The sequence below is a fragment of the Hemitrygon akajei genome, chromosome 2, assembly GCF_048418815.1.
Source record: "Hemitrygon akajei chromosome 2, sHemAka1.3, whole genome shotgun sequence".
Lineage (NCBI taxonomy): Eukaryota > Metazoa > Chordata > Chondrichthyes > Myliobatiformes > Dasyatidae > Hemitrygon > Hemitrygon akajei.
In genome coordinates, this window is record NC_133125.1 from 191,646,401 (window position 1) to 191,660,112 (window position 13,712).

Here is a 13,712-nt window from a genome sequence, read left to right on the forward strand (position 1 = left end):
GCACAGGCTTTGGTGATAATTTATCAAAATTCTCTGGACTCTGGGCAGGCCCCAGCAGATTGGAATAAGGTGAATGTCACACCACTGTTGAAAAAAGGATGTAGGCTAAAGGCAGGTAGCTATAGGCCAGTTAGTTTAGCGTCTGTAGTTGGGAAAATTCTTGAAGCTATCATTAAAGAAGAAAGAGCGAGGCATCTGGAAAGAAATGGATCCATCAGGCAGACACAGCAAGGATTCAGTTAAGGCAGGTCCTGTTTGAAAAACCTGCTAGAGCTCTTTGAGGATATAACAAGTACAGTGGATAGAGGGGAACAGATAGACGTCATTTACTTGGAATTCCAGAAGGTGTTCAATAAGGTTCAGAGGTTCAAAGGTCCAATTTAATGTCAGAGAAATGTATACTATATACATCCTGAAATGCTTTTTCTTTGCAACCATCCACGAAAACAGAGGAGTGCCCCGAAGAATGAACAACGGTTAAATGTTAGAACCCCAAAATCCACCCAGACTCCCAGTAAGCGGCAGCAAGCAACAATTCCACCCCCCCACTGGCAAAAAAAAGCAATGGCACCTGCCACCAAGCACTCAAGCATGAGAAAAGCAGTTGCAAAGACACCGACTTGCAGTTACCCCAAAGACGTTGCGTTTCACCTGGTATTCGACATACCACAGGCTCTCTCTCTCCCTAATAAGGGAGAAGGAAGTGTCTCTATTTTCTCAGCAAGCAGGGAGACATAACAAACAACTCGTTGGTTTACAACGTTAAAAGTCCGTTATGTCATTTCTTTTGAGCTCTGTGACTGAAGATCTCAAAGATCTCGGGTCTCCGGGCACACAGCCGTAGATATACCAACTCCCCTGACGACACACAGATCTCCTGCCGTGACACCGGCCCTTGATTTGCCTGTCTCCAGAGCTCCAAGATCCTAGGCTTCCAAATCCGAGCCGGAATCTTAGGCCGAAGCCTTGGCATGCCGAACAATGGCCAATTATGAAACCCTGAGAGCGGGTCCCATTCCCGCAAAGAACCGAAGTCCATCTGTAGCTCCAGGTCAGGGTCTTTGAAAGAACCCTGAAAGGGAAAAATGTAGATATCAATGGTGGGAATGGTGCTGCCTCAGAAGACACAAGCAAAGGAGTCACCGTTTAGCACCATCTTCACTCTGCTCTGCCTCTGCCAATATATGGAAGACTTATCCATAAGTTAAGGATGCATAGAGTTGGGGGTGATGTATTAGCATGGATAGAGGGTTGGTTAACTAATAGAAAGCAGAGAGTTGGGTGTTACTCTGGTTGGCAATCTGTGGTGTGGGGTGTGCAACAGGTGTCAGTGCTGGGTCGCAACTATTCACGATATATGTTAACAACCTGGAAGAGGGGACCTAGTGTCATGTATCTAAGTTTGCTGATGATACTAAATTGAATGGAAAAGTAGATTGTGCAGAAGATATGGAAAGCCTGCAGAGAGATATAGATAGGTTAAGTGAGTGGGCAAATGTCTGGCAGTTGGAGTACACTGTTGGTAAATGCGAGGTCATCCACGTTGGAAGGAAAAATGAAAGAACAGATTATTATTTAGACGGTAAAAAATTAAAGTTAAATTAAAAGTTAAATGTTGTGGCATGGACTTGAAGGACCTGTTTCTATGCTGTATTTCTCTATGACTTTATGATGCTAGTCTCACCCTTTCCACTTCTGATCCATCAATGAGGACTGGCGTGTGTTCCTCGAATTCCCTGCTGCCATTCAAATTTTTAAATGTTTGATTAGCCACTTCATTCCGGAAAAATGGGCTGCAAATTGGCAGACGGAACTTAATGCAGACAAATGTGTGTTTTTACAAATCCGGGTAGGGATAGTGAGGGGTAGGGCACTGAGGAGTGTGGTTGAATAGAGGAATGTGACAATGCAGATCCATAATTCCTTAAAAGTGGCATCCCACGTAGATAAGGTCGTAGAGAGCTTTTGACACATTGTACTTCATAAATCAAAGTATTGTGTACAGCCATTGGTATGTTTAGTTGAAGCTGTGTGAGACTTTGATCAGGATTAATATGGAGTACCATGTGCAGTTCTGCTACAAGACTGGTATCCATAACATTGAAAGTCTGCAGAGAACGTTTACAAGGAATGTGCAGGGACTTGAGGGCCTGAGTTATAGGGTAAGTTTGAATAGGTTAGGACTTTATTCCCTGGAGTGTTGAAGAATAAGGGGAGATTTAATCGAGGTATGTAAGATGATGAGGGTTATGGATAGGGTTGTGTGGCAGGGTGAAGATACTTCTCTACCAAAGGAGGTGTAGAACATTCCATCCCTCTGCCATCCTTCAGGTCATCCTTGGGCAAGGTGAACAGGGTGACGTAAAGCCAAGGCAGCTGGTAGTATGAGCCGCTGGTGCATATCACAAGTCCTGGTTATGCAACAACTGACACCGACAGAAAAACAGGCCCTTTTGCCCATCTAGTCTACGCTAAACTCTCTGAAGAGCATTGATAATAGCCAGGGCCACCATCTTGTGAAGACACACTCAGGAGATGGTAATGACAAACCACTTCTCTTGAAAAACTATCCAAGAACTATCCATTAGTTTCAATATAATTATGGAAAAGGATAGGACTGGACCCAGGGTTGAGATTTTTGATTGGAGAAAGGCTAACTTTGAGGCGATGCGAAAGGATTTAGAAGGAGTGGATTGGGACAATTTGTTTTATGAGAAGGATGTAATAGAGAAATGGAGGTCATTTAAAGGTGACATTTTGAGGGTACAGAATCTTTATGTTCCTGTTAGGTTGAAAGAAAAGGTTAAAAGTTTGAGAGAGCCATGGTTTTCAAGGGATATTGGAAACTTGGTTAGAAAAAAGAGAGAGATCTACAATAAATATAGGCAGCATGGAGTAAATGAGGTGCTCGAGGAATATAAAGAATGTAAGAAGAATATTAAGAAAGAAATTAGAAAAGCTAAAAGAAGATACAAGGTTGCTTTGGCAAGTAAGGTGAAAATAAATCCAAAGGGTTTCTACAGTTATATTAAGAGCAAATGGATAGTGAGGGATAAAATTGGCCCCTTAGAGAATCAGAGTGGACAGCTATGTGTGGAGCCAAAAGAGATGGGGGAGATTTTGAACAGTTTCTTTTCTTTGGTATTCACTAAGGAGAAGGATATTGAATTGTGTAAGGTAAAGGAAACAAGTAGGGAAGTTATGGAAACTATGATGATTAAAGAGGAGGAAGTACTGGAGCTTTTAAGGAATATAAAAGTGGATAAATCTCCAGATCCTGACAGCATATTCCCTAGGACCTTGAGGGAAGTTGGTGTAGAAATAGCAGGGGATCTGACAGAAATATTTCAAATGTCATTAGAAACGGGGATGGTGCCGGAGGATTGGTGTATTGCTCATGTGGTTCCATTGTTTAAAAAGGTTTCTAAGAGTAAACCTAGCAATTATAGGCCTGTCAGTTTGATGTCAGTGGTGGGTAAATTAATAGAAAGTATTCTTAGAGATGGTATATATAATTATCTGGATAGACAGGATCTGATTAGGAACAGTCAACATGGATTTGTGCGTGGAAGGGAAGGTCATGTTTGACAAATCTTATTGAATTTTTTGAAGAGGTTACGAGGAAAGTTGACGAGGGTAAAGCAGTGGATGTTGTCTATATGGACTTCAGTAAGGCCTTTGACAAGGGTCCACGCGGAAGGTTAGTTAGGAAGGTTCAATCATTAGGTATTAATATTGAAGTAATAAAATGGATTCAACAGTGGCTGGATGGGAGATGCCAGAGAGTAGTGGTGGATAATTGTTTGTCAGGTTGGAGGCTGTTGACTAGTGGTGTGCCTCAGGGATCTGTACTGGGTCCAATGTTGTTTGTCACATACATTAATGATCTGGAGGATGGGGTGGTAAATTGGATTAGTAAGTATTAGTAAGGTGGGTGGCATTGTGGTAGGTTTTCAAAGCTTGCAGAGAGATTTAGGCCAGTTAGAAGAGTGGGCTGAATGATGGCAATGGAGTTTAATGCTGATAAGTGTGAGGTGCTACACTTTGGTAGGAATAATCCAAATAGGACATACATGGTAAATGATAGGGCATTGGAGAATGCAGTAGAACAGAGTGATCTAGGAATAATGGTGCATAGTTCCCTGAAGGTGGAATTTCATGTGGATAGGGTGGTGAAGAATGCTTTTGGTATTTGGCCTTTATAAATCAGAGCATTGAGTATAGGAGTTGAGATGTAATGTTAAAATTGTACAAGGCATTGGTAAGGCCGAATTTGGAGTATTGTGTACAGTTCTGGTCACCGAATTATATGAAAGATGTCAACAAAATAGAGAGAGTACAGAGAAGATTTACTAGAATTTTACTTGGGTTTCAGCACCTAGGTTACAGGGAAAGGTTGAACAAGTTAGATCTTTATTCTTTGGAGCGTAGAAGGTTGAGGGGGGACTTGATAGAGGTATTTAAGATTATGAGGGGGATAAATACAGTTGACGTGGATAGGCTTTTTCCATTGAGAGTAGGGGAGATTCAAACAAGAGGACATGAGTTGAGAGTTAGGGGGCAAAAGTTTAAGGGTAACACGAGGGGGAATTTCTTTACTCAGAGAGTGGTAGCTGTGTGGAACAAGCTTCCAGTAGAAGTGGTAGAGGCACGTTCGGTATTATCATTTAACGTAAAATTGGATAGGTATATGGACAGGAAAGGAATGGAGGGTTAAGGGCTGAGTGTGGGTCAGTGGGACTAGGTGAGAGTAAGCATTTGGCATGGACTAGAAGGGCCGAGATGGCCTGTTTCCATGCTGTAATTGTTATATGGTTATATGATTAAGAACAATCCTGGTCATGGAAAGACTATGATCACCCATGTCATATGACATGGCATAGAAACAAATGAACAACAGATAGGGTAAATGCAGGCAGGCATTTTCCACTGAATAATACTAGAACAAGAGGTCATAGGTTAAGGGTGAAATGCAAGGGGGACATCAGAGGGTTGTGCATGTAAAGAACAAGTTGGCAATGGATACAGGTTCATTTGCAACATTTCAGAGAAGTTTGGATAGGTACATGGATGGGAGGGGTATGGAAGGCTATGGTCCAGGTGCAGGTTGATAGGACTAGACAGAATAACAGTTTAGCATAGGCTAGATGGGCTGAAGGGCCTGTTTCTCTGCTGTACTGTTCTACGATTTTTGAAAAAGAAATGTGATAAAAGACTCCATAAGGAAGTGATGAGTGTGGAGATAGGGCCAGTTAGGCCTACATTTACTGATGATAACTGTTCCTGAAGCTGGTGGTATGGGCTTGAGGTTCCTGTATCTCCTTCCCAATGTCAGTAGCAAGCAGAGAGCATGGCCTGGATGGCAGGGGTCGCTGATGATGGATGCTGCTTTCCTGCCACTATGCTCCACTTAGATCTACTCAGTGCTGGGGTGGGCTTTACCCATGATGGACGGGGCCGTATCCATTGCTTTTTGTAGAAGGGCATTAAGTTTCTATTCCAGACCATGACGCAGCCAGCCAACATGCTCGCAGAGGCAAAATTTTAGATCACAAACTTCTACGAAAGTAGAGACACTACCATGCTTTTTTTGTTATGGCACTTAAGTGCTGGATCCAGCACAGATCTCTGAATTGACAACTCTGAGGAATTTAAAGTTTAAAGCAATCAGTGCCATTTTTGACAGCTTGCCTCAGAACTTCTCCATCTCTACCCTGCAGGGCAGCAGAGCTGATGGAAGCATCTCCAGTCTGCATGCCTGAGCAGCTGCACACAGACAAAGCAGTCAGTCAGAGCTGCCAGCCTCCTTGCTTCCACAACGTTCCACTCAGGTGAGAATGGCAAACATTGGCTGAAAAAACCAGCTGGCTTGCAAAATCCTTTCACATGTCTGCCCATGGCACCGGGCTCCCAGACCCACCCAGCGCCCTCCTCCACACAGTGCACAGTATGCCAGTGTACTTTGGTGCCATTTCACACTGGCTTACTGTGCATGACCCAGCAAACAACCGGCCCCTTCACAAGCTCTCAACATGCAGACTTCAGCCACTTGGGTGATGTGCTGACTTCGAGGACTTGCAATGTTTGAGGTTGGTTTAACAGCACTGCGGTCTCGGGTGTAAATTAGAATTCTTGCTAAGCAGAGGCCGAGTTCCCTTGACACCTGATCTTACCACTACCCAGCAAAGACCAAAGTTCAAAGTGAATTTATCATTGAAGTATCGAGGCAATGCCTCAAAGAGGTAGCATCTGTCTTTAAGGATGCAGCCCTCTTCTCATTGAGGGCCCTCTTCAGAGAGGAGTTGGCCAGAAATGATCGGAAAAGAACAGTGGCAGGGACGGTGGCAAAGCAGCAATGGCTGGAATTTCTGGGCGCAGGTCGGAAGGCACAGGTTATATACATTCAAAAGAGGAAAAAGCATTCAAACGGAAAGATAACAAGAGAAGTCAAAGCCAACATAAAAACCAAAGAGAGGGCATGTAATAGGACAAAAATTAGTAGAAAGTTAGAGGATTGGAAAGCTTCTGAAAACAGACAGACAGACAGACAGACATACTTTATTCATCCCGAGGGAAATTGGGTTTCTTTATATTCGCACCAACCAATAGTGTAGAAATATAGCAATATAAAACTATAGATAATTAAATAATAATAAGTTAATTATGCCAAGTGGAAATAAGTCCAGGACCAGCCTATTGGCTCAGGGTGTCTGACACTCCGAGGGAGGAGTTGTAAAGTTTGATGGCCACAGGCAGGAATGACTTCCTATGATGCTCAGTGTTACATCTCGGTGGAATGAGTCTCTGGCTGAATGTACTCCTGTGCCTAACCAGTACATTATGGAGTGGATGGGAGACATTGTCCAAGATGGCATGCAGCTTGGACAGCATCCTCTTTACAAACCAACAGAAGACAACTAAAAATGTCATTCAGAAGGTAAAGATGGAATAAGTAAGCCAGCCAATAATATTAAAGAGGGTACGAAAAATTTCTTCAGATATGTAAAGTGTAAAAGCAAGAGTGGATATCGCACTGCTGGAAGATGATGCTGGAGAGGTATTAATTTAGGTCAAGGAAATTTTGGATGAATTTAATAAGTATTTTGCATCAGTCCTCACTGTGCAAGACACCAGCAGTATGGTGGAGGTTCCAGGTTATCAGGGGACATGAAGTGTGTGAAGTTACCGTTACTATAGAGAAGGTTCTTGGGAAAGTGAAAGGTCTCAAGGTAGATAAGTCAACTAGACCAGACGGTGTACACCCGAGGGTTCTGGAAGAGGTGGCTGAAGTGATTGTGGAGCCATTAGTCATGATCTTTCAAGAATCACTAGATTCTGGAATGGCACATGATAAAATTGGCCGTAGTCAGCAAGGTCTCCTCAAGGGAAAATCTTGCCTGACAAATCTGTTGGATTTACTACTCCTCAACCATCAGGTCCTTGAATAGAAGGGGATAACTACACTTACTTGAAAAGTTCCTACAACCAAAGACCTACTTTAAGGACTCTTTATCTTATTATTTCATGTTCTAGTTGTTTATTGCTATTTATTTATATTTGAATTTACACAGTGTGTTGTCTTCTGCACTCTGATTGATCTTTCATTGATCCTGTTATAGATCTATTCTATAGATCTGCTGAGTATGTCCACAGGATAATGATTGTATATAGTGACATATGTATATGTACTTTGATAATAAAATTTGCTTTGAACTTCACATGGCCCTGATCGGGGGGCTAAGCGGGTGCTACATCTTGCCCAAAGATGACCTGCAGGATAGTGGAGGGAAGGAGCACCTTACACCTCCTTTGGTAAAGACACATCTCCACTCTCCACCCATATTTTTATATAGCTGTATGTATACATACTGTATATATATTTCTTATTGTAATTTAGAACCTTTTTAAGATGATGTACTGTAGTGCAATAAAACAACAAGTTTCATGACATATACCAGTGATTTCAACCTGATTCTAATTCGAGATGTCCCCATAGACAACCCTGAGATGCTCGTTTTTTAACTTTTATAGATACAGAGCAAAATAGGCCTTTCTAGTCCACCAAACCACACCCACAGATTTAACCCAAGCCTAATCACAGGACAATTTACAATGAACAACTAACCTGCCAACCAGTACTCCTTTGGACTGTGGGAGGAAACAGCAGCACCCGAAAGAAAGCCTCGCACTTGCAAGAGGATCGTACAGACTTTCTTACAGAGGACAGTGGAACGCCAACACCTCATTCAAAGCAAAGTTGATAGATTGCTGATTGGTTGGGGCATCAAGGGACATGGTGAGTGGGCAGGTGTATGGGATCCGGGATCAGCCATGATGGAATGGTGGAGCGGACTTGTTGGGTTGAATGGCCGAATTCTGCTCCTGTGTCTTGTGGTCGAAGCTGTAATAACATCACGCTAACTGCTTCGCTACCGTGGCACTCCTTGCGGGCATTCACAGCAGAACAAAGAAGTACAACAGAATCAATGACAAGCTACCAATTGTAAACTTGTGCAACTACACAATAATCAAATCATTATAATAAAGATAAGTAAGTAAATAATTAATATTGAGAACATGAATTGTTGAGTCCTTGAAAGTGAGTCCATAGGTTGTGGAATTAGATCAGTGTTGGGGTGCGTGGTGTAGGAGTCTAATGGTTGAGGGGTGATAACTGTTCCTGAACATGGTGCTTTGAGTCCTGAGGCTCCTGTACCTTTTTCCTGACAGCAGCAACGAGAAGAGAACATGGCCTGGGTGGTGGAGGGTCCTGATGATGGGTGTTGCTTTCCTGTAACCACTGTGGATTTGCACTATTCCACCCTCAGCCCTTTACTAGATCCCCACCTGCCTCCACCATTATAAGCCCTTCAATTATTTTTCTCTTGTGCGTTTATTCAACTTCTCTTTAAATTCAACTTAAATGTTCTCTTCTATATAATTGGAAAGGACCCTTACCAACACTTTGGTACATGGCCTCCACTACTACCACAAAGAAGCCACTCTCTGGTTGGAGGAGCAACATCTTATATTCTGTCTGAGTAGCCTCCAACCTGATGGCACGAACATCGATTTTCAAACTTCCAGTAATTTTTCCTTTCTCTTTTTTCAATTTCCCATTCTGGCTCCCCTTTCTTTCTCACCTGCCCATCCCCTCCGTCTGGTTACCCTCCTCTGTCCCTTTCTCCCATTGGTCCACTCCCTGTCCTATTAGAACTACTTCTTCAGCCCTTTACCTCTCCCACCTATCACCTCCCAGTTTCCTACTAATTTATTGCAGATGCTGCTGTCGGTATGTTCATCCTTCCTGTGACCTCGTGAGTCTTTGCTGGGTGCTACGGTTTCCTGCCACAGTCCAAAGGCGTATGGGTTACTAGGTTAATTGGACACAGGGTGATAATTGGGTCAGAAGGGATTGTTGCCATGTTCTATCTCTAAATAAACAATATAAAAACACACCTTTACAAAGATTTCCCCTTAGTAAGATCGATCAGTTAAGGACAGAGAGAGTCTGCATGGGCTGACAAGTGCCTTTATTTGCTCGTCTCACAAGCACATCAGTTTACACAACTGAATAGCTGTATGCACGCCAGTGAGGTTTCCCTGGCCCTCCACGAACAGTCAAAGAAGGGAAAAGGTCATAGCCGGGAAAAAGCACCTACACTCATGGACCCAATGTGAACTCCACCTGTCCTCCACATCTGGCATGTCTGGTCACTGGAGAGTTGTCGCTGCCTGAGCTCCCAAATTCATCCAGTCATCCAATTATATACATTTTAGTATCAGATGTTTCTATGATGTTTCAATTCCATTGGCTCGAGGTCATAAGACTCACCTGTTTCAGGTTCCCACTGGATGTAGCCCAGGGTTACAAGCAGTATTGTTTTACACCCATGCCTTGTGCGACTACCTTTGTTTTATTCAACTCTGACTGGTTCATGCTTGTCAAACCAGGTCACCCAGATACTTATGCAAGCCCGCCATTTTGTACAATAAACAACTTCTTATCTGAGAATGGCCTCAGATTTAGCAGCACGTTAGCAGAAACTCCTTGCGTCCACTTTCAATTGCTCTGATTAAATTATCCCGGAGCAAGAATCAGTTGATCAGACAGTTTCCAAAATGGCAGTTGCGAGGACAATCTCACAAAATGGCCGCCTCTATTCCTGTTGACTGATTGTAGTTCTTTGTGGCCAACAGTACAAACTCCTTACAGGCAGCGGTGGGAATAGAACCCTGATCCTACAACCGCCGGTGTAAAGTGTTGCCCTAACCACTACCCTGCTGCCCTAGACATACAAGAATGTTGGAAGTTAAGTGTGTTTAAATATTGCTTGTAAGCAAAGATTTGCTTTCAGTGAAGTTGTACATTCTGGCTTCTTGATGTAGTCTGTCTGGCCCGGGGTGTGATGACAGCCTGGGGAATGTGGGTGAGTGTACGTCATTAGGAGACAGCACAGAGGGTGATCCTGTTCACTGATGTCTATACCGGATGAGAAACAAACAGTAATTTACTCAAGGGGATGTACAGACCCTTGCTGTCTCGTCTGGGAGATACAGTGTTTTGGTCACGAACCTTACCCACCTCCAGAAACACAAGGTACAGTTCATCACATGAACCCTTTACCCACTCTGTTCAGTGGATTGGACGTTGCACTCTCCCTCTCGATCTGTGATCTTGCTGTGCACCTGGTCTTATTCTGAAGTGTCACCCCCTGCAGTTTTGTTACACGCTCTCTTGGAACTCACTGAGCAGCCTAGTTTCCCAACATCTCCAAGTGTAGCCTGGAAGTCATGCTCCTTCTGAGTCCGGACTTGCGGATGACCTGATTCCTCACTGAAGCGTCGCGGGAGATTGAAATACTGAGACAGCAGTGTATGCTGCTGTTGATAGAAGGCCCCCGCAGCCCAGCGATCTCTCTCTCTCTTTCTCCAGATGGTGAGTGAGAGTGTGCTGGTTCTCGAGTCGGTGCAACTTGGAGAAGCGACGCGGCAGATCGTAACACCGAAACAAAGAGGTGCTGGTCTCCCCTCTTGTCGTGGCAAGAACGATATATCTCTCACCCTCACTAGTGAGAGAGAGAGAGAGAGAGAGACTGTCCGACATGGCAAAGTGTTGGGATGGACAGTAGCTCTGATGGACTCGAGATCATGGTCTCTGGGGGCTTTGCTATTTCTCTCAGGGCAGGGGGAGCGGGGAGGGCTGATGTTGCTGCTTGTGCATGGGACAGGTAGGGAGGGTTTGGGGCTCCAACATTTTCTGTCATTCATTCTTTTTTCTGCTTCATGGACATCTGCAAAGAGTAAGAATTTCAGGTTGTATACTGTATATATTCTCTGATATTAAATGGAACATTTAACTGTGATGCAAAGGAGATCCTTCCCTTCTCAGGGATCTTGATATAAACTGGGTCAGCCACCATCCCGTCATCTCCTAGAAATCTGCTGGAAGTGACCATAAGACCATAAGACATAGGTGCAGAATTACAGCCATTCAGCCCATCAAATCCATTCCACCATTTCACCATGGCTGATCCCTGATCTTGGTGCCCCAACTAATCAGGAATCCACTTTACATATGTCCACGGACTTGAACTCCAGTGCATTCCACAGATTCATCACTCTTTGGCTAAAAAAAATCCTCTTTACTTCTGTTTTAAAAGGTTGCCCCTCAATTTTGAGGCTGTGCTCTTCAGTTCCTGGATAAACCCACCACAGGAAACATCTCCACATACACCTTATCTAGTCCTTTCAACATTCGATAGCTTTCAATGAGATCCCCATGCATTCTTCAAAATTCCAGTTAGTACAGGCCCAAAGGTGCCAAACACTCCTCATATGTTAACCCCTTCATTCCCAGAATCATCTTCGTCTGGACTTTCTTCAATGACAACACACCTGTAGGGTTCTCAGTAATATTAATTGTAATGTTAATTGCTAAGGCTGACAACATGACTTCTCTGTACCGTTAACTGCTGAGGCAAGGGGTTCTCTGTAGCAGAGTCTTTGTAGCAGTGTTATAATTAGTGATAACAGGACTTGTATTCATTTGCTAGCCAATGGATGTCATGTTATTCTATCTGCATGTGTGGGAACCGGATAAATGTGTGGGTTTTTCATTGAGGAGGAGAGGAGAGGTCGGACATGGGTCGAGCGCTCTGGTAGATCACCGGGAGTGATCCCAGCCAAGGGTCGACGGAGTTCGGAGGAGATCGATGGGTGGAAATGATACTGGATTTCGTGTGCTCTAACAAATTATTTTGTGCACAGAACTGATAAATTTACTGATTTGGTGCCTTTATTGTATTTGTTTCTACTAACTCATCACCAAGAAATAATTATAAAGTGTAATAATTTAATTGTATATTGCGTACTGTCTGATATTTTATGCGTGGGCTTCTACCGTGGGTGCATCACACAGCATCCACACCAACGTGATTACAGTGTTGGCAGGGTCAACGCCAGTTTACCCCAGATGAACGGGAGCGAATTGGGCAAAGATGTTACACACCCTCTCTGAGATGTGGGGCCCAAAGCTGCTGACAGTACTGTACTCCAAGTGTGGCCTGAGTGGTGTCTTAGAAAGCTTCGGCATTAATCTCCTTGTTTTTATATTCTATTCCTCTTGAAGTAAATGCCAACATTGCATTTGCCTTCTTTACCACAGACTTAACCTGTGAATTAATCTACTGGGAGTCTTACACGAGGATTCCTAAGTCCCTTTGCAACTCTGATATTTGAATTTTGTCCCCATTTAGATAATAGTCTGCACTATTGTCCCTTTTACCAAAATGTATTGTAATACATTTCCCAACACTGTATTCCATCTGCCACTTTTTTCCCCTTTCTTCCAATGCTGCAATTGCATTGCTTCCTCAGCACTACCTACCCCTCCACCTATCTTCGTATCATCTGGAAACTCCGTCTCAAAGCCATTGAATTTGCCATCAATTCCATGATCTATATCATTGGCAAACAATGTGATAAGTAGTGGTCCAAATAGTAAATTCTGAGGAACACCACTATTCACTGGCAGCCAACCAGAAAAGGTCCCTTTAATTCCCACTCGCTGCCTCCTGCCTGTCAGCTATCCCTCTATCCATCTCAGTATCTTTCTTGTTATACCACGGACTTTATCTTTATTTGGCAGGCAAGATTTCCCTTGACAGAAACCATGCTGACTTTGACTTATTTTATCATGAGTCTCCAAGTATCCTGAAACCTTATTCTTAATAATGGACTCCAACACTTTCCCAATCACTGGCCTATAATTGCCTCACTTTTGTCTTCCTCCCTTCATAAAAAGTGGAGGGTCATTTGCAATTTCCCAGTCCTCTGTGACCATGTTAGAATCAAGTGGTTCTTGAAAGATCATGACCAATGCATCCATCGTATCTTCAGCAACCTCTTTCAGGACTGGTTTGCCTAGCACTTCTGCCTTTGTAATAGCGAAGGCACTCACTCCTGCTCCCTGACACTCAAGGACCTCTGGTACACACTCTGCCACAGTGAAGACAGATGCAAAGTACTCATTAAGCTCATCTGCCATTTTTTGTCCCTCATTGCTGCCTCATTGCATCACTTTCTAATGGTCCAATATCAACTCTCATCTCCCTCTTACTCTTCATATAACTGAAAAAAGTATCCTGCTTTATATTATTGGCTAGTTTGCCCTCATATTTCATCTTCTCTCTTCTTAAATCTTTTTTAGT